General features: G+C 42.5%; 1 pseudogene across 1 annotated transcript; it reads right to left on the bottom strand.

Annotated features, from left to right (window-relative positions):
* Positions 1 to 1,779: 1,779 nt before the first annotated feature.
* LOC308235375 (calcyclin-binding protein-like) lies at positions 1,780 to 2,736 on the bottom strand (annotated as a pseudogene). The gene is made up of 2 exons: positions 2,399 to 2,736; positions 1,780 to 2,234 (listed from the first exon to the last, which is right to left on the bottom strand). The product of its transcript is annotated as a calcyclin-binding protein-like (transcript).
* Between the last annotated feature and the right edge of the window lie 15,414 nt (positions 2,737 to 18,150).

Genomic DNA, 18,150 nt, shown 5'->3' with positions numbered 1-18,150 from the left:
ATTCAGTTCTACTAGTAAGGCTTACATTTTTTTTCCTGCATATTTTTGATACGATGCAGTTTCAGCTAAACTTGATTTGTTTATGTTGCATGTCGGAAAGTGCATTAAATCTTCATTTTTTAATGACTTTCCCCAAAGAACTAGCTTACATTTGAATGCTTTGACTTGGTCACACATGCGTGTAATAATCTGACCTTTTTCTTGTAGTTTTAAGTTTAAGTCATATAAGTGTTTTGTTATATCAACCACGAGTGTTTTGTTAAATCTTACAACCATATTGTGTAAAAAAACAGGCTTGTGTCTTGAATTTTAGTTATTAAGAAATGACGTATTTCTTCTTTCAAGTCCCAGAATTGTTTAAGAACCTTGGAGCAGGATAGCCACTGTACCTTGGCATAGTAGGACAAGTCGGAATATTCTCTAACTCACTTAAGAAAGTAGAGAACTGTCGCTGATTTAAACTTCGAGATCTTATGAAATTGATATTTTTTTGATAGGTGTCAACACATTTTCCATGTTTATTACCTTTGTGCATAATACTTTTTGATGTATAATGCAAGGCGTATGATAAATCTTGGATCCGTCATAAATTTCACTTGGTTTTTTTGCAGTAATGCCACAAAACCATTGTTTTTTCCGGTCATCGAAGGAGCTCCATCTGTGGCTACAGAAGTTAATGGTGAGAGAGGTAGATTGTATTTTTGCAGAAGTTTAAAAACACAATTAGATATATCTTGTCCTGTGCTAGTGTTATGCATCGGTACTAGTTCCAATAATTCCTCAAACATGTTGAAATCTGTGTTCCAAGCACGAAGGAACACAGCTAACTGAGCTACGCCTCCCATGTCGGTGCTCTCGTCACAGGCAATGGGAAAAGCTTCGAAACTAGATGTTCTGCTTTGATCTGAATACTTACATTGTTGGCCAAACCAGTAACTCTTTCCGCAACTGTATTTCGAGACAAAGATTGTTGGAAAAGACTTCACATTTTCAGGACCAACCATTTCTGCAGCTTTCATTAGACATTCCTGATGAAATCATCTTCAGTAAAAGGCTTCGGGGGTTCAGCTATCAACTCTGACAAGACCTAGCTTGCATGCACCTCTGCTTCACTTTCTTGTGATACGTTAGTAACCAGGAACTGTTGTTTATTCAGTCCCAGCTTGAGCTCTTCCAACTTTTCTTGTCTCATAAATCCCTCGTAATGATCATATTTTGATTTATGTTGTTCATAGTGACGATTAATGTTGTATAACTTTGGTACACTAATAGCATTATTACATATCAAGCAGATTATTTTATTTTTTACTTCACAGCAAAAATACTCCCATTTTCACGTTTTATTTATTTATTTATTTATTTATTTTTGCATTTTCTGAAAAAAATTCAAGTTTTATATACTTATTCTTATATTGGTGAGAACTGATGTCAAGAACTTCACAAGCAGTAACATTTTTTCCCCTACCTCTTAGCTGAACAAAAATACACACAACATGGCATTTTCATTAGGCAAGCCTTGCTTCTTTACATTTCACACGAGAATGCAAATATTAATCTTTCTTGAACAAAATGACCAGTTTACTAAGGAAACCATCTTTAGAGGAACTGTTTAATAAGCATATTTTATCTAAATAAATCCTCCAGTAGGAGAATTCATTGCCTTTACTTAGAAGAAGGCTCTGTAAAATTATCTCTTAAACTTATCTGCAGCTCACCAACCTGTCCTTATTGGAAACATCACTATTTCCACATCACAATTCCCGAAAGAACTTTAAAGTCTCAGCATTCTGTCTCTCCTTTGGCTTGCTTCTCTCTTCATTGTACCCAGGCTTTATTCATGGTTCGCTTCATATCGTCATCTCCATCTTCATAAATTTCCTGGAGAACATTCATCCGTCCCTCACTAGGATCTGTTTCAGTGTCATAGGAGGCTTTCTTTCTCTCTGCACTCTTTTTCAACCCGTCAGGTAGTCCCACTATGTGTTTTCCGCTTTCTTTCTTCATAAGATAATGACTGTGTCTGTCTTGACTTTTTTTGAACGACCTTCCACAGAGATGGGTTTCAAGAGATTGTTCACAATCATGGAGTAATTCTTCCCATTTAGATTCTTTACCAAAAGATCAAATGAGCCGAAACCGGTTTGGCTCAGTGGATAGAGCGTCAGCCTGCGGACTGAAGGGTCCCAGGTTCGATTCCGGTCAAGGGCATGTACCTTGGTTGCGGGCACATCCCCAGTGGGAGGTGTGCAGGAAGAAGCTGATCGATGTTTCTCTCTCATAAATGTTTGTAACTCTCTATCCCTCTCCCTTCTTCTCTGTAAAAATCAATAAAATATATTAAAAATAAATAAATAAATAAATATTTCCTTAAAAAAAAAAAAAAAAAAAGATCAAATGACCTCTCTGTGAAGTGCACCTGCACATTCTCCATGGGGACTTGCTGGACTCCCGTTAAGGTAATACAGATTTTCACAAACTTATCTGATTGATCCCATCCGTAATTACTGATTTTCACTGTATGTCCCGTTGTAATGGGAGCAACCACTGCAGCTGGTTTTTCACTGTCAAGAAGTCCCGCTTTCCTTGGTGATTTCTGCTGCGCCTGTTCTTGACTTCGGTCTCAATCTTGGATTTTTCATCCATAAGAGCATCACGTACTCTCTTTCTAGTGGCCTTTTCCAGCAGCACCTTCACCTCTTCAAGATCTGTCTGTAGCTCCTCCACAGCTGGAGCCATGGTCGGGCTGGGAAGGCAAGGCACGAGCTGCAGCCCCGCGGGGGAAAGAACAGGAAACGCCGCACCCACGCGACTCGCAGCGCCGGCAGCCCTGCGACGACCCTGACCCTGCACCACACCGCGACCCGCCTCTTCTTTTGTTTTTTAAAAATTTTATTTTATTGTTTAAAGTATTACAGGTAGTAGTACATATGTCTCTTTTTTTCCCCAATTGACCTTCCCCTGGCCTCCCCTACCCACCTCACCCCACTCCCCCAGTGTCTTGTGTCCATTGGTTATGCTTATATGCATGCATACAAGTCCTTCGGTTGATCTCTTACCCCGCCCCCCCAACACTCACCAGCCTTCCTGCTGTAATTTGACAGTCTGTTCGATGCTTCTCTGCCTCTGTATCTACCTTTTTGTTCATCAGGTTATAATGTTCTTTATTATCCATAAACTAGAGGTCTGGTGCACAAAATTCATGCACGGGTGTGTGTGTCTCTCAGCCCAGCCTGCACCCTCTCTGATCTGGGACTCCTCGAGGGATGTCCGACTGCCCATTTAGGCCCAATCCTACTGGGATCGGGCCTAAACGGGCAGTCGGACATCCCTCTCACAATCCAGGTTTGCTGGCTCCCAACTGCTCGCCTGCCTGCCAGCCTGTTTGCCCCTAACTGCCCTCCCCTGCAGGCCTGGTCACCCCTAACTGCCCTCCCCTGCAGGCCTGGTCACCCCTAACTGCCCTCCCCTACAGGCCTGGTCCCTCCCCAACCGCCCTCCCCTGCCGGCCATCTTGTGGTGGCCATCTTGTGTCCACATGGGGGCAGCCATCTTGTGTGTTGGAGTGATGGTCAATTTGCATATTATTCTTTTATTAGATAGGGTAGAGGCCTGGTGCACGGATGGGGGCCGGCTGCTTTGCCCTGAAGGGTGCCCTGGATCAGGGTGGGGGTTCCTTTGGGGCATAGGGCAGCCTGAGCAAGGGGCCTGTGGTGGTTTGCAGGCTGGCCACACCCCCAGCGACCCAAGCGGAGGCCCTGGGATCTGGGATTTATTTATCTTCTATAATTGAAACTTTGTAGCCTTGAGCAGAGCCCAGAGCTGGCCAGAGCAGGCGGAAAGCTTGGCTTCCTCCATCACTGGAGAAACCCAAGCCTCCTGCTTGCTCCATGGCTGGCTGCCATCTTGGTTTGGTTAATTTGCATACTCGCTCCTGATTGGTGGGCGTGGCTTGTGGGTGTAGTGGAGTGATGGTTAATTTGCATGTTACTCTTTTATTAGTGTAGATGAGTGAAATCATGTGGTATTTTTCTTTCACTGCCTGGCTTATTTCACTTAGCATAATGCTCTCTAGTTCCATCCACGCTGCTGCAAATGGTAAGAATTCCTTCTTTTTATAGCAGCATAATATTCTATTGTGTAGATGTACCATAGTTTTCTAATCCACTCATTTGCTGATGGGCACTTACTAATAGGCTGTTTTCAAATCTTAGCTATTGTAAATTGTGCTGCTATGAACATAGGGGTGCATATATCCTTTCTCACTGGTGTTTCTGTTTTCTTGGGATATATTCCTAGAAGTGGAATTACTGGGTCAAATGGCAGTTCCATTTTTAAATTTTTGAGGAAACGCCATACTGTTTTCCACAATGGCTGCACCACTCTGCATTCCCACCAGCAGTGCAAGAGGGTTCCTTTTTCTTAGAATCCTCTCCAGCACTTGTCATTTATTGATTTGTTGATGATAGCCATTCTGACAGGTGTGAGGTGGTACCTCATTGTCGTTTTGATTTGCATCTCTCAGATGATTAGTGACTTTGAACATGTTTTCATATGTCTCTTGGCTTTCTGAATGTCCTCTTTCAAAATTGTCTATTTAGGTTCTTTGCCCATTTTTTTTAATTGGATTGTTTATTTTCCTTTTATTAGTTGTATGAGTTCCCTGTAAATGTTGGAGATTAAACCCTTATCTGAGATAACATTGGCAAATATGTTCTCCCATGCAGTGGGCTTTCTTGTTGTTTTGTTGATGGTTTCTTTTGCAGAGCAGAAGCTTTTTATTTTGATGTAGTCCCATTTTTTAATTTTCTCCTTAATCTCTCTTGCCCTAGGATCTGTTTCTGTAAAGATATTGCTACGACATATGTCTACAATTTTGCTGCCTATGGAGTCTTGTAGGATTTTTATGGTTTCCCATCTTATGTTTAAGCCCTTTAGCCATTTTGAATTTGTTTTTGTGTATGGTGTAAGTTGGTGATCTAGTTTCATTTTTTTGCATGTATCTGACCAAATTTCCCAGCACCATTTATTAAAGAGGCTGTTTTGACTCCACTGTATGCTCTTACCTCCTTTGTCAAATATTAATTGAGTATTATTGCTTGGGTAAATTTCTGGGTCCTCTATTCTATTCTATTCCATTGGTCTATATGTCTGTTCTTGTGTCAGTACCAGGCAGTTTTGAGAACTGTGGCTTGGTAATATAGTTTGATGTCTGGTATTGTGATTCCTCCAACTTTGTTCTTCTTTCTCAGAACAGCTGTGGCTATTCGGGGTCTTTTTTTTTATTCCAGATGAATTTTTGGAGTGTTTGTTCTAGATCTTTGAAATATGCCATTGGTATTTTAATAGGTATTGCATTGAATCTATAGATTGCTTTAGGTAGTATCAACATTTTAATGATGTTGATTCTACCAATCCATGAACATGGTATGTTCTTCCATTTGTTTATGTCTTCCTCTATCTCTTTTTTCAATGTCCTGTAGTTTTCTGAGTACTGATCTTTTACGTCCTTGGTTAAGTTTATTCCTAGGTATCTTATTTTTTTTGGTGCAATGGTAAATAAAATTGTTTTTTTCATTTCTCTTTCTGTGAGTTCATTATTGGTGTATAAAAAGGCCATAGATTTCTGGGTGTTAATTTTGTATCCTGCTACATTGTCAAATTCATTTATTAGGTCTAGTATTTTTTGATGGAGTCTTTGGAGTTTTCTATGTATAGTATCATGTCATCTGCAAATAAGGACAGTTTACTTCTTCTTTTCCAATTTGGATGCCTTTTATTTCTTCTTTTGTCTGATCACTATGGCTAGTACTTCTATTACTGTGTCGAACAGGAGTGGTGAAAGTGGGCATCCTTGTCTTGTTCCTGTTCTTAGGGGTAAAAGGGTTTAGTTTTTGCCTACTGAGTATGATGTTGGCTGTAGGTTTGTCATATAGGGCTTTTATTATGTTGAGGTATGATCCCTCTATTCCCACTTTGCTGAGAGTCTTTATCAAGAAAGGCTGTTGGATTTTGTCAAATGCTTTTTCTGCATCAATTGATGTGATTATGTGATTTTTGTCTCTCAGTTTGTTTATGTATCACATTTATTGATTTGCAGATATTGTACCATCCTTGCATCCCTGGAATAAATCCCACTTGGTCATGGTGTATGGTCTTTCTAATGTATTGCTGAATCTGATTTGCTAGAATTTTGTTGAGGATTTTAGCATCTATGTTCATCAAGGATATTGCCCTGTAGTTCTCTTTTTTTTTTTTTTTTTTTTTGTGGTGTCTTTATCTGGTTTTGGGATTAGGATAATGCTGGCTTCAGAGAAAGAGATTGGAAATGTGCCTTTCACTTGAATTTTTTGGAATTGTCTGAGGAGGATAGGTTTTAGTTCTTCTTTGAAAGTTTGGTAGAACTCTCCTGTAAAGCCATCTGGACCAGGGCTTTTGTTTGCTGGAAAATTTTTGATCACTGTTTCAATTTCTTCAGAAGTTATCAGCCTATTCAAGTTTTTTGATTCTTCTTGGTTGAGTTTTGTGAGATTGTATTTTTCTAAGAATATGTCCATTTGGTCTAGGATGTCCTTTTTGTTGGAATAGAGTTGTTCATAGTATTTTTTCATAATCATTTGTATTTCTATGGGATTGGTCGTTATTTCACCTCTTTTATTTCTGATTTTGTTTATTTGGGTCCTCTCTCTTTGCTTCTTGGGGAGCCTGGCTAGAGGTTCATCAATCTTGTTTATCCTTTCAAAGAACCAGCTCTTGGTTTTGTTGATCTTTTGTATTTTTTTCCCTCTATTTCATTTATCTCCACTCTGATCTTTATTATTTCCTTCCTTCTGCTTACGCTGGGCTTTTCTTGTTGCTCTCTTTCTAACTCTTTGAGTTGTAGGTTTAGGTAATTTATTACCATTATTTCTTTTTCTTTCTTTCTTTTTTTTTGTGGTAGGCTTGTAGAGCTATGAACTTCCCTCTCAAGACTGCTTTCACTGTGTCCCATAGATTCTGGATTGTTGTGTTTTCAATGTCATTTGTTGCCATGATGTTTTTTATTTCTTTTTTCAATCTCTCTGGTAACCCAGTCATTGTTTAATAGCATGCTGTTTAGTCTCCATGTGTTTGATTTTTTTGGATTGTTTTTATTGTAGTTGATTTCTAATTTTATGCCACTGTGACCTGAGAAGATGCTTGATATGATTTCTATCTTCTTAAATTTGGAGAGACTTTGCCTGTGTATCATGTGTGCTTGCGAAGAATGTATATTCTGTAGCTTTGGGTGGCATGTTCTGAAGATGTTGATTACGTCCATCTGATCTAGTGAGTCATTTAGGATTGCTGTTTCTTTGCTGATTTTTTGTCTAGAGGATTTATCCAGCGATGTTAATGGGGTATTAAAGTCTATTGCTATGACTGTATTGCTGTCAATCTCTCCCCTGATATCTTCCAGAAGTTTTTTTTATGTATTTGGGTGCTCCTGCATTGGGTGCATATATGTTTACCAGAGTTATATCCTCTTGTTATATCAATCCCTTTAATAGTATGAAGTGGCCTTCCTTATCTCTTATTATGTCCTTCACTTTGAGATCTAATTTGTCAGATATAAGTATTGCTACCCTAGCTTTTTTTTTTTTTTCATTTCCATTCGCCTGAAAAACCTTTTTCCATCCCTTCACTATCAGTCTGTGTGAGTCCTTTTTTCTGAGGTGGGTTTCCTGTAGACAGCAGATATATGGGTCATATTTTCTTATCCACTCAGCTACCCTATATCTTTTTTTTTAAAACATATTTTATTGGTTTTTTACAGAGAGGAAGGGATAGGGATAGAGAGTTAGAAACATCGATGAGAGAGAAACATCAATCAGCTGCCTCCTTGCACACTCCCTACTGGGGATGTGCCTGCAACCAAGGTACATGCCCTTGACCGGAATCGAACCTGGGACCTTTCAGTCTGCAGGCCGACGCTCTATCCACTGAGCCAAACCGGTCAGGGCTACCCTATGTCTTTTGATTGGGGCATTTAATCCATTTACATTTAAAATTATTATTGATAGGTAGTTGTTTGTTGCCATTTTTATTCTTTATGCCTGTGTTCCTTCTTCACTTCCTATTTCTTCTTTTTACAGCAGACCCTTTAGCATTTCTTGCATTGCTGGTTTGGTGGTAATAAACTCCCTTAGTCATTTTTTGTCTGTGAAGCTCCTGATTTCACCTTCAATTTTGATTGATAGCCTTGCTGGGTACAGTATTCTTGGATTCAGACCCTTCCTTTGCATGACTTTGTATATTTAATTCCATTCCCTTTTGGCCTGATGTGTTTCTGTTTAGAAATCAGTCACTAGTCTGATGGGGGTTCCTTTGTAGGTAACTTTCTGTCTCTCTCTGGCTGCTTTTAATATTCTTCCTTTGTCATTGGTGTTTGACAATTTAATTATAATGTGCCTTAGCATCGGTCTTTTGGGGTTCATTGTGCTTGGGACTCTGTGAGCTTCTTGTACTTGTGTGAGTTTTTTCTTGCCTATATCAGGGAAGTTTTCTGTCATTATTTCTTCAAACAGGTTTTGTATTCCTTGCTCAGTTTCCTCTTCTTCTGGCACCCCTATTATGCAGATGTTGTTTTGTTTCATGTTGTCCCAAAGTTCCCTTAGGCTCTCCTCCTTTTTTTAAGTTTTTTTTTTTTTTCTAGATGCTGCTCTGCTTGGGTATTTTTTCCTACCTTGTATTCTAGCTCACTGATGCGGTCCTCTGCTTCTTCTAGTCTACTCTTGATGCTTTCTATTGAGTTCTTTATAGCAGCGATGTAATTTTTCATTTCTTACTGGTTCTTCTTCATTTCCTCTTGGTTCTTACACATATTGTTGAATTTGTGTTCCACTGTTTTCAGTGACCTTATGACCATTTCTCTGAATTCTTTCTCTGACATATTGTTTGCTTCCATTTTTTTTTACTTCCTTTTCTGGTGATGCCTGCTTTTCTTTCATATGTGGGCTGTTTCTTTGTCTCCCAATGATCTCTCTTCTCCGGGTGTCTGGTTATGTAACTCTCTCTCTCTTTTCCCAAGGTGAAATCTGACCTTTTCATGAGAAGGTGCAGAGCTTATCTGAGTCCACGTATTTGCACTGCTTGAGATCCAGTGTTCCTGGATTCGCAGCTGGTTGCTGGGTGTTGTGGTTGTAGAGTCCCGGGATGTATAGGCTTCCAATAACAGCCACTCTCCCCTTCAAGATGGCGCAGTCTCCACGGCAGAGCTGGTAGCACTGGGAGAGATTTCAGCAGCAGTGGAGGCTGCCTGTTCAGGGGAACCTGGTCTGGCAGCCCCCAACAGTCCCTTGGAGTATAGCTGTCCCTCACCCACAAATATACACTCCCTGTACTTCCACACACTCTCCTTTGGTTCTCTCATTCACACACTATGTTGCAGTCTGCCTTCCTGTTGGCAGTCATCTTCCTCTCCTTACATCCCAATTCCCACTTTTTTGGAACTTTTGATGTTCATTAGCAATTTTTCGTTTATTTTTACTACACTTGATTTCGATAGAGGCATGTTGAATACAAAGGGCTGAAACAAATGAGTAATCGTTAACATAAAATAATAGAACATTTTAATAAAAATTAATATTATTTCTTGGACATTAACTTACCAGACACTGAACAACTGCACAAATCGCCTGCTAAAATATTCACTGCTAGTATTAGTGGAGAGAAATGTTGCACCTGCTAGTAAGGTGTGTAAGGGAAATGAATGCAACACGATTATAGTAGTCAGTCATTAGCAAACCTGTAGTTTGTTATTAATAACTAGAGGCCCAGTGCATGAAATTCCTGCTTGGGTGGGGTCCCTAGGCCTGGCCAGCAATCAGGGCCGATCAGGTTCCCGCCTCCCCACCTCCCCACCTTCCCACCTCCTCCTTTTCTCGTTGCCCATGTCTGCCACCACCCACCCCCTGGTTCCCCATTTCAGCCCAGGGCCCGGCCCTGATTGGGCAATGGGGGCCTACCGACTGGTGGGAAGGGCCATCCACCACCTCGGTGGGTGGGCAGTGGGCCGATTAGGGCCTGCTGGCCCAGGGGAGGGACTGGGGGAGGGACCCGGGAGGTTGGCCACTGGCCCCGAGGAGGGACCTGGCCCTTGGCCCCCCTGGAAAAGGGGTTGTGTCTGCCACCACCCATACCCAGGTGATTGGGGCCTGCGGACCAGGAGAAACTCCTGTGTTGAGCGTCTGCCTCCTGGTGGTCAGTGCGTGTCATAGCAACCAGTCATTTTGGTTGTTCTGGTTGTTCGGTCGTAATGATTGCTTAGGCATATATATATATATATATATATATATATATATATATATATATAAAATATATAGCAGGATATTGTAAAAATTAAGTTATGAAATTTTTATTAAAACGTTTCTTACCTACCATTATATTGGCTGGGCCATAAAAATATTCGTTGCGTGAGTTTGACATGCTTGTTGTATGGTGAACAACCACGGCAGGTAGAGAGTGTGCCCCTCCAGAGCACAGGGTAGATTCGTTTAGTGTCCTGTATAATAGTGACAAGATCTTCCTCCAGGACAAGGCCAGGCGGACTTGCTGCCCAATGTGAAACATTCACATTTCCTAACTTTGTGGATGGTCTCCTGTAATGCAACCTGCTGTCTGTGCTGGCATCCCCTGGACCTCTTCCCTCATCCTGTGGGAACTTGGACTTGGAGGACAGGTGCAAATTTGGACACTCTGGTTACTCTCTGTTGCTGTGATAGGACACTGTCCTTTGTCTCTGACCCAGAATTCTTGTGTCTTCTGGGAGAAGCCAATGAAACTACAGCAGGGTAGAGTGGAGTTAATATCGAAGTCCCTTCCCAGTTTCTGACAGATCATTTAAATATGTTTTTATTTCACCCTAGCCAGTTTAGTTCAGTGGATAGAGTGTCAGCCTGTGGACCGAAGGGTCCCAAGTTCGATTCCAGTCAAGGGCACATACCTCAGTTGCAGGTTCCTCCCTGGCCTAGGCCCTGGTCAGGAGGCAACCAATTAATGTGTTTCTTTCACATTGATATTTCTCTCTGTCTTTCCCTCTCTTTTCCACTCTCTCTAAAAATCAATGGAAAAATATCCTCAGGTGAGGATTAAAAAAATAAATAAAATAAATATGTGTTTATTTCTTGCCTTTATTTATTTTTTCTTTCCAAAAGGATTTCTGCAGGTACTGTACTGATATACACTGAGTGGCCAGATTATTACGATCTCTGAATGCATAATAATCTGGCCACTCATTGTATATCCTATATAATAAAAGGCTAATGTGCAAATTGTCCCCTCAACCAGGAGTTCGACCAGCAGGCAGGCCAGCCAACTGCCCATGTCCCCTCCCCCTTGCCAGGCTGGCCAGACCTCACCCATTCATGAATTCATGCACCAACCGGGTCTCTAATCCTATCTAATAAAAGAGCAATATGCAAATTAACCATCACTCCGCCACACCCACAAGCCATGCCCATCAGCCAATCAGGAGCGAGTATGCAAATTAACCCAACCAAGATGGCTGTGGCCACAGAGAGAGCAGGAGGGAGGCTTGGGTTTCCCCAGTGATGGAGGAAGCCAAGCTTTCTGCACACCCTGGGTGGCCCAGGCCTCCGCTTAAGGCTGCAAAGTTTCAATTACAGAAGATAAATAAATCCCAACAAAAATGGCAGCAGCCTTGGAACTGGAGAGAGCAGGAGGCTAGGGTTTCCCCGGTGATGGAGGAAGCCAAGCTTCTGCAGCCCTGGCCAGCCTAGGCCTCCACTCCAGGCTACAAAGTTTCAATTATAGAAGATAAACAAATCCCAACAGAAATGGCTGCCACCACGGAGCGAGCAGGAGGCTTGGCTCCGCTCCAGGCTACAAAGTTTCAATTGTAGAAGATAAATAAACCCCAGATCCCAGGGCCTCCATTTGGGTCACCGGGGGGCATGGCCAGCCTGCAAACCACCACAGGCCCCTCGCCCAGGCCACCCCACACCCCAAGGGAACCCCCACCCTGATCCGAGACACCCTTCAGGGCAAACAATCTGGCCCCCACCCATGCACCAGGCCTCTATCCTATCTAATAAAAGAATAATATGCAGATTGACCATCACTCCAACACACAAGATGGCTGCCCCCATGTGGTCAAAGATCCTGCCCCCATGTGGACACAAGATGGCCACCACAAGATGGCCAGCAGGGGAGGGCAGTTGAGAGGGACCAGGCCTGCAAGGGAGGGCAGTTGTGGGCAATCAGGCCAGGAGGGGAGGGCAGTTAGGGGGTGACCAGGCTGGCAGAGGAGAGAAGTTGGGGGCAAACAGGCTGGCAAGGGAGCAGTTAGATATCAATCAGGCTGGCAGGGGAGTGATTAGGTGGTGATCAGGCTGGCAGGCAGAAGAGGTTAGGGGCAATCAGGAAGGCAGGCAGGCAAGCAGTTGGGAGCCAGCAGTCCTGGATTGTGAGAGGGATGTCTGACTGCCCGTTTAGGCCCGATCCCACCGGGATTGGGTCTGAATGGGCAGTTGGACATCCCTTAGGGGTCCCAGATTGGAGAGGGTGCAGGCTGGGCTGAGGGACACCGCCCCCCAAGCACCCCCCCATGCACAAATTTTGTGCACTGGGCCTCTAGTATATACATATTGAGTGGCCAGATTATTATGTGTTCAGAGATTATAATAATAATCTGGCCACTCAGTGTATATTACATATAAGTGATTTTGTTTTATTTACAAAATTTATACTGAGTACTTTTTATTGAGATATAATTTACGCACCATAATGTTTACCACTTTAAAATATATGATTCAATGATATTTTTGCTGACTACATTAAACAATTCTAAAGGACATAATGAGACTGCCTAGGAATGTGGTGTGGGTGGAGACAATTTACACCTGGTGATGGGAAGGGTTCCAGATGAATCCACACAGAGGGTGTCATTATAGGAGAAGAACCTCCAAGATGGGAAACCTGAACCTTTCTTCATTGTGTCAACATTATTGACTCAATCACTGAGTGACTCTCAGTATTTTCCTCTGAAGGCATCTAGCCTAGACGGCCCACTATATCCTCCTGCAGGGATGGGCATGCACTTTATCTGCACTGTGGTGGCCACCAGACACGTGAGGCTACCGTGGACAAAAAAGTGGTGCTGTAATAAATCACAAATTCCTAACTGGGCAGGTCATGGTGGGTAGTCCCACCCCAGGCCTGTAACTTCTTTATACTGGTCCATTGTTCTTGTGCATCTGGTTAACACATCTTTTGCTGGGACTGACCAGCAGACCCTGAGCGATGGATGAATGGATTACTCTGACACAGGTTTATGTGAAAGAGAAGGCTAAGGGGCTGCTTGGCAGGAGGCACCAAAACAGCCCTGACTGCCTGCTTCCTTAGGCTTTCATTGTAACAATAGCTTGAACTAAAATTAACCTCTAGATACAATCAGCAGGGTAAGTATCCTTGAGAAAGCACATGCTTCTAGGACAGTGGTTCTCAACCTGTGGGTCGCGGCCCCTTTGGGGGTCGAACAACCCTTTCACAGGGTTGCCTAAGACCATCGGAAAACACAGACATTTACATTACGATTCATAACAGTAGCAAAATTACAGTTATGAAGTAGGAACTAAAATAATTTTATGGTTGGGGGTCACCACAACACAAGGAACTGTATTAAAGCGTCGCGGCATTAGGAAGGTTGACAACCACTGTTCTAGGAGGTCGTGTTTAAAGACTAAACATGGAGATTCCAGCAAAACACCCGGGGGCTTGGACTTGTTTGGAAAAGTCAAGGCAGGGGCTGCTGCCTTTGGCAAGGTTCCCCTAGCAGCCCCTGACCTTTCGGGGAATCCTCCTCATAGACTTTTCAACTAAGTCCCATGCTTCCCCACAACATTTAAGGTGCCAGAAGTAACACTACTTGAAGGTACAACTGCCCTTAAGAAAGCACATCATCTTCCTAATTATCCTGTCATCCCATCCCCCCTTACTTTCTCCCACCTCCACGTAATCTTCCTTACATTCACTGCTTAATTTCAGCTGCATACAAGTGGCTGCAAAACTTATTCTCCAGAGTCTTTGAGGTCTTGCTCCCCAGTATATGTCATCAGTTTAAACTTTATATAAAATTCTCTACATGTTTGGATGTTTCTTATGTCGACACTATTAAACACTTGAAATGTGATTCATGAAACTGAGACACTGAATTTTTCATTTTGTTTAATTCACTTATAAGCAGTGTGTGTGCAGGGGGTGCCATATTGGACACCATGCACGTGAGAGAGACACTGCTGCCTCAGGATGCTGACCGTCCCCGGGTCCCCCAAGGTCGCCTCACCTGGAAAACATTGCTGAGCTATGGCCTGAAGTCAGCAGGTCATGGGAGAGCCCTGGATTCCAAGAATTCACTCTTGGTTCCAATCCCTCTGGTTCTTCCCAGGTTTATTGCTTCCAAGCTGAGGCTGAACCTGTCCCAGATCATCCAGGCATGAGGTGCACCGGCCTCAGACCTCAAAGGTATCAATTGGTTTTCTTCTCCTAAGAGGTAACTACCACCATCATGGAGAGAGCTGACAGATGGACCAAGTCCACCCTACAACTGTGCACTTTGTCCCATTACCATCCAACTCCCCCTAAAGGTCACTATTTTCATAATTTTGTAAACCCTTCAAACAGCCCCAATATGGCAGGGCATTTCTGAGCTATAGCTAATCACCTCAATTTTTAAATGTAGGCATTTAAAATAAACCAATGTTTTAATAACTTATTTGGCCTTTTTTACTTTTTAAAAGTGATTTATGTTTTTATTAATTTAAGAGAGGGAGAGAGAGAGAAACATCAATGATGAGAATTATTGATTGGCTGCATCCTGCATGCCCCATAATGGGGATCCAGCCTGCAACCCGGACGTGTGCCCTGACTGGGAATCTAAACCGTGACCTCCTGGTTCCTGGGTCGATGCTCAACCACTGAGCCACACTGGCCTGGCTGGCCTTTTTTACTTTTAAACATGAAGAATCCTCAGAAAAAGAGGCCCTGGTACAGCTCTTGAGGTAAACAAACCTAAGTTCCCCCGGGTGTCTGTGTTAACTAGTCCAAATTGCAATTCACCATTGCGCCTGGATCTCCTCACTCACCTGTGGAATATGCAGCCATGTATTCAGACAGGTGAGACTTCCTTCTATTATGGGCTATTTTTGCCCTGATTGGTGTGGTTCTGGGCATTGGTCTCATTCAGAGGGAGCTCTGCCTATGAGACAGAATCTTGGACAAACTGAAGCAAGCCTTCTTTCGGGTCGTACCCAGGATGGATTTGTCACCTGAGTGGAAAGTGCATGGTGAAGGTGGTGGGGGTAGGGGGTAGAAGAGCCTGTGAGAAGTTTGCAGAGCACAACGGTGTGATTAAACTAGTTTATCCTGATGGGCATGCAGCTGCCACTAAAGGTCCCAATCTGCTGACCTGGAATTTCATATTTACCTTGAGGGGGTGACCACTCCCAGTCCCAGGGTCTGAAATGATAAATACATGGGAAGCTTGATTCCTCCCTCCCTTAATTAATATCTACTTGTAATATTGGGGACATCAAAGCTGATAGAATCCTTGGCGCTCAATAATCTCTGTGAAATACACAAGCAAACCTGAGTGAAGACACAGATGATAGACACATCGTGGGAGAGCCCCAAGGTGAGGCCAGGGGGAGGGGAGAACTTTAATATTATTGTGTTTTCCGAAGGCGAACACAGTATTTACTGCCCCACATTCTCATCTGCAGCGTGACCTTGCCACTCCCCCATCAAGAGATGGAATCTGTCTCCCCTCCCTTTGATTCAGGGTCAGCCCTAATGACCCACTTTCCCCGCAAATGTGGCAGAAGTGGTGCTGTATGACTTCCCAGGCTGGGTGACAAGATCACATCATGCTTATCTTTCTCCCTTGGAACAGCCCTCTGGATGCTGCCCCTTGAGACGCTCCCACTTAGACCCCCACCATCAGTAGGTAAGTGCCCAGGGCTCAGGAAGAGGCCAGGTATCAGTGTTCTGGCCAAATCACAGTCATCTTAGCCCAGGTGCCAGACATCTGCACAGTGATCTTCCTGATGATTCCAGTCCCAGCCTTGGGGTCACCCACTCTTCACATCTTCCCAGCTGAAGCCCAGAGATGTTGGAGCAGGGACACTCCTTTTCCTCTGTGTCCTGTCCAAGCTCCTGACCCACAGGATCCATGAAAAACCTGAAGTGGTGGTTTTTGCCACTACATTTGTGGTGGTTTCTTATGAAGCAACATGTCACTAGAATAGACATTGGCATATGGCCATTTGGAGCTGCTAAAATAGAGAGACATAAACCACATGGTGTTGACTTGGGAATGGGAGCTGGGCAGACACTGGAAGATCAGAGAGAAAGTTCATGGAAGCTGGAAGGGCCTCAAATAGACTCTGGGTACAAGCTGGGAGGACAGGGGGAAATTGTTATGGACTCTGAGAAAAAGCAACTCATACAGTGGCAGAAAGTTTGGCAGCACTGATACCCAAGGTGATATTTAAAACAGTACATATACTGAGTAAGCTGCTAGATTTAAGAATATTTCTTGCCTTAGCTGGTTTGGCTAAGTGGATAGAGCGTCCATCCTCAGAATTAAGGGTTTAGGGTTCAATTCTTGTCAAGGGCATGTACCTGCCTTGCAGGCTCAATCCCTAGAGCTGGTTGGGATGTGTGAGGGAGAAACCAGTCAATGTGTCTTTCACATTGATGTTTCTCTCTCTGTCTCTTTCCCTTCTTTCCTCAAACCCTTTCCACTTTCTCTAAAAATTAATGGAAAAAATATTCGTGGGTAAGGATTTACAACAACAACAAAAAGAATTCTAGACAGAATACTAAATGTAGCCAGTGGTTTCTTTTAGCTACATATGATCAGAATAGGGATATGAGAGGTAAAAAAAGAGAAAATGTCCAGTTTACCAACGAATTTTATGGGATATGTATAGAATTACCAGAACTTGCTGAGTTCACACAAATGAAAGAAATGGAAGCAAGCAAACTACTGGATACAGAGTTGAAAACCACAGATATAAGGTTACTCAAGGTTCTTCATGAGAGCTTCAAGGGACTTAGTGAGACTTTCAAAGATCTTAGTGAGAATGTCAAAGAAATGAAAAAGGGCCAGTCAGAAATTAAGCATACACTAACTGAAATAAAGAATAATTTACAGGGATTCAACAGTAGAGGATTCTGAGAATCAAATCAATGATTTGAAATATGAGGAAGCAAAAAACACCCAATCAGAAGAGCAAAAATAAAAAAGAATCCAAAAATATTCAGATAGTGTAAGGAGCCTCTGGGACAACTTGAAGAATTCCAACATTTGCATTATGGGGTGCCAGAAGGAGATGAGAGAGAGCACAATATTGAAAACCCATTTGAAGAAATAATGACAGAAAAGTTTCCCTACCTGGTGAAAGAAATAAACCTACAAGTCCAGGGAGCATAGAGAGTCCCAAACAAGAGGAACCCCAAAAGGCCCACATTAAGATACATCATAATTAAATGCCAAGGTTAACAGACAAAGAGAGAATCTTAAAATCAGCAAGAGAAAAACAGTTAGTCACCTACACGGGAGTGCCCATATGATTATCAGTTGATTTCTCAACAGAAACTTGCAGTCCAGAAGGGAGTGCAAGAAATATCCAAAGTGATGAATATAACAAGAATCTACAACCAAGATTACCCTACCCAGAAAATCTGTCATTTAGAATTGAAAGTCCAATAAAGAGCTTCACAGGCAAGAAAAAGCTAAAGGAGTTCATCACAACCAAACCAGTATTACATGAAATGTGGAAGGGTATTCTTTAAGAAGAGAAGAAGAAGAAGAAGAAGAAGAAGAAGAAGAAGAAGAAGAAGAAGAAGAAGAAGAAGAAAAGTATAAACAATAAAATGGCAATAAATACATATCTTATCCACAATTGAATCTAAAAATAAAAATAAATGAACAAAAAAATCTAATGAACTAAATAAATGGTGAATAAAATAGATCCAGAAGCATGGAAACATGGAACAGACTGATGAATCTCAGGGGGAAAGGCAAAGGGGCGACAGGAAGAGATTAACCAAGGGTCTTGTATGCATATATGAAGTACCTATGGACATGGACAGTGGGGTGGTGAAGGTTTG

Source organism: Plecotus auritus, assembly GCF_963455305.1.
Source record: "Plecotus auritus genome assembly, chromosome: 10".
NCBI classification, from domain to species: domain Eukaryota; kingdom Metazoa; phylum Chordata; class Mammalia; order Chiroptera; family Vespertilionidae; genus Plecotus; species Plecotus auritus.
This window is presented reverse-complemented; position numbering and strand designations above follow the sequence as displayed.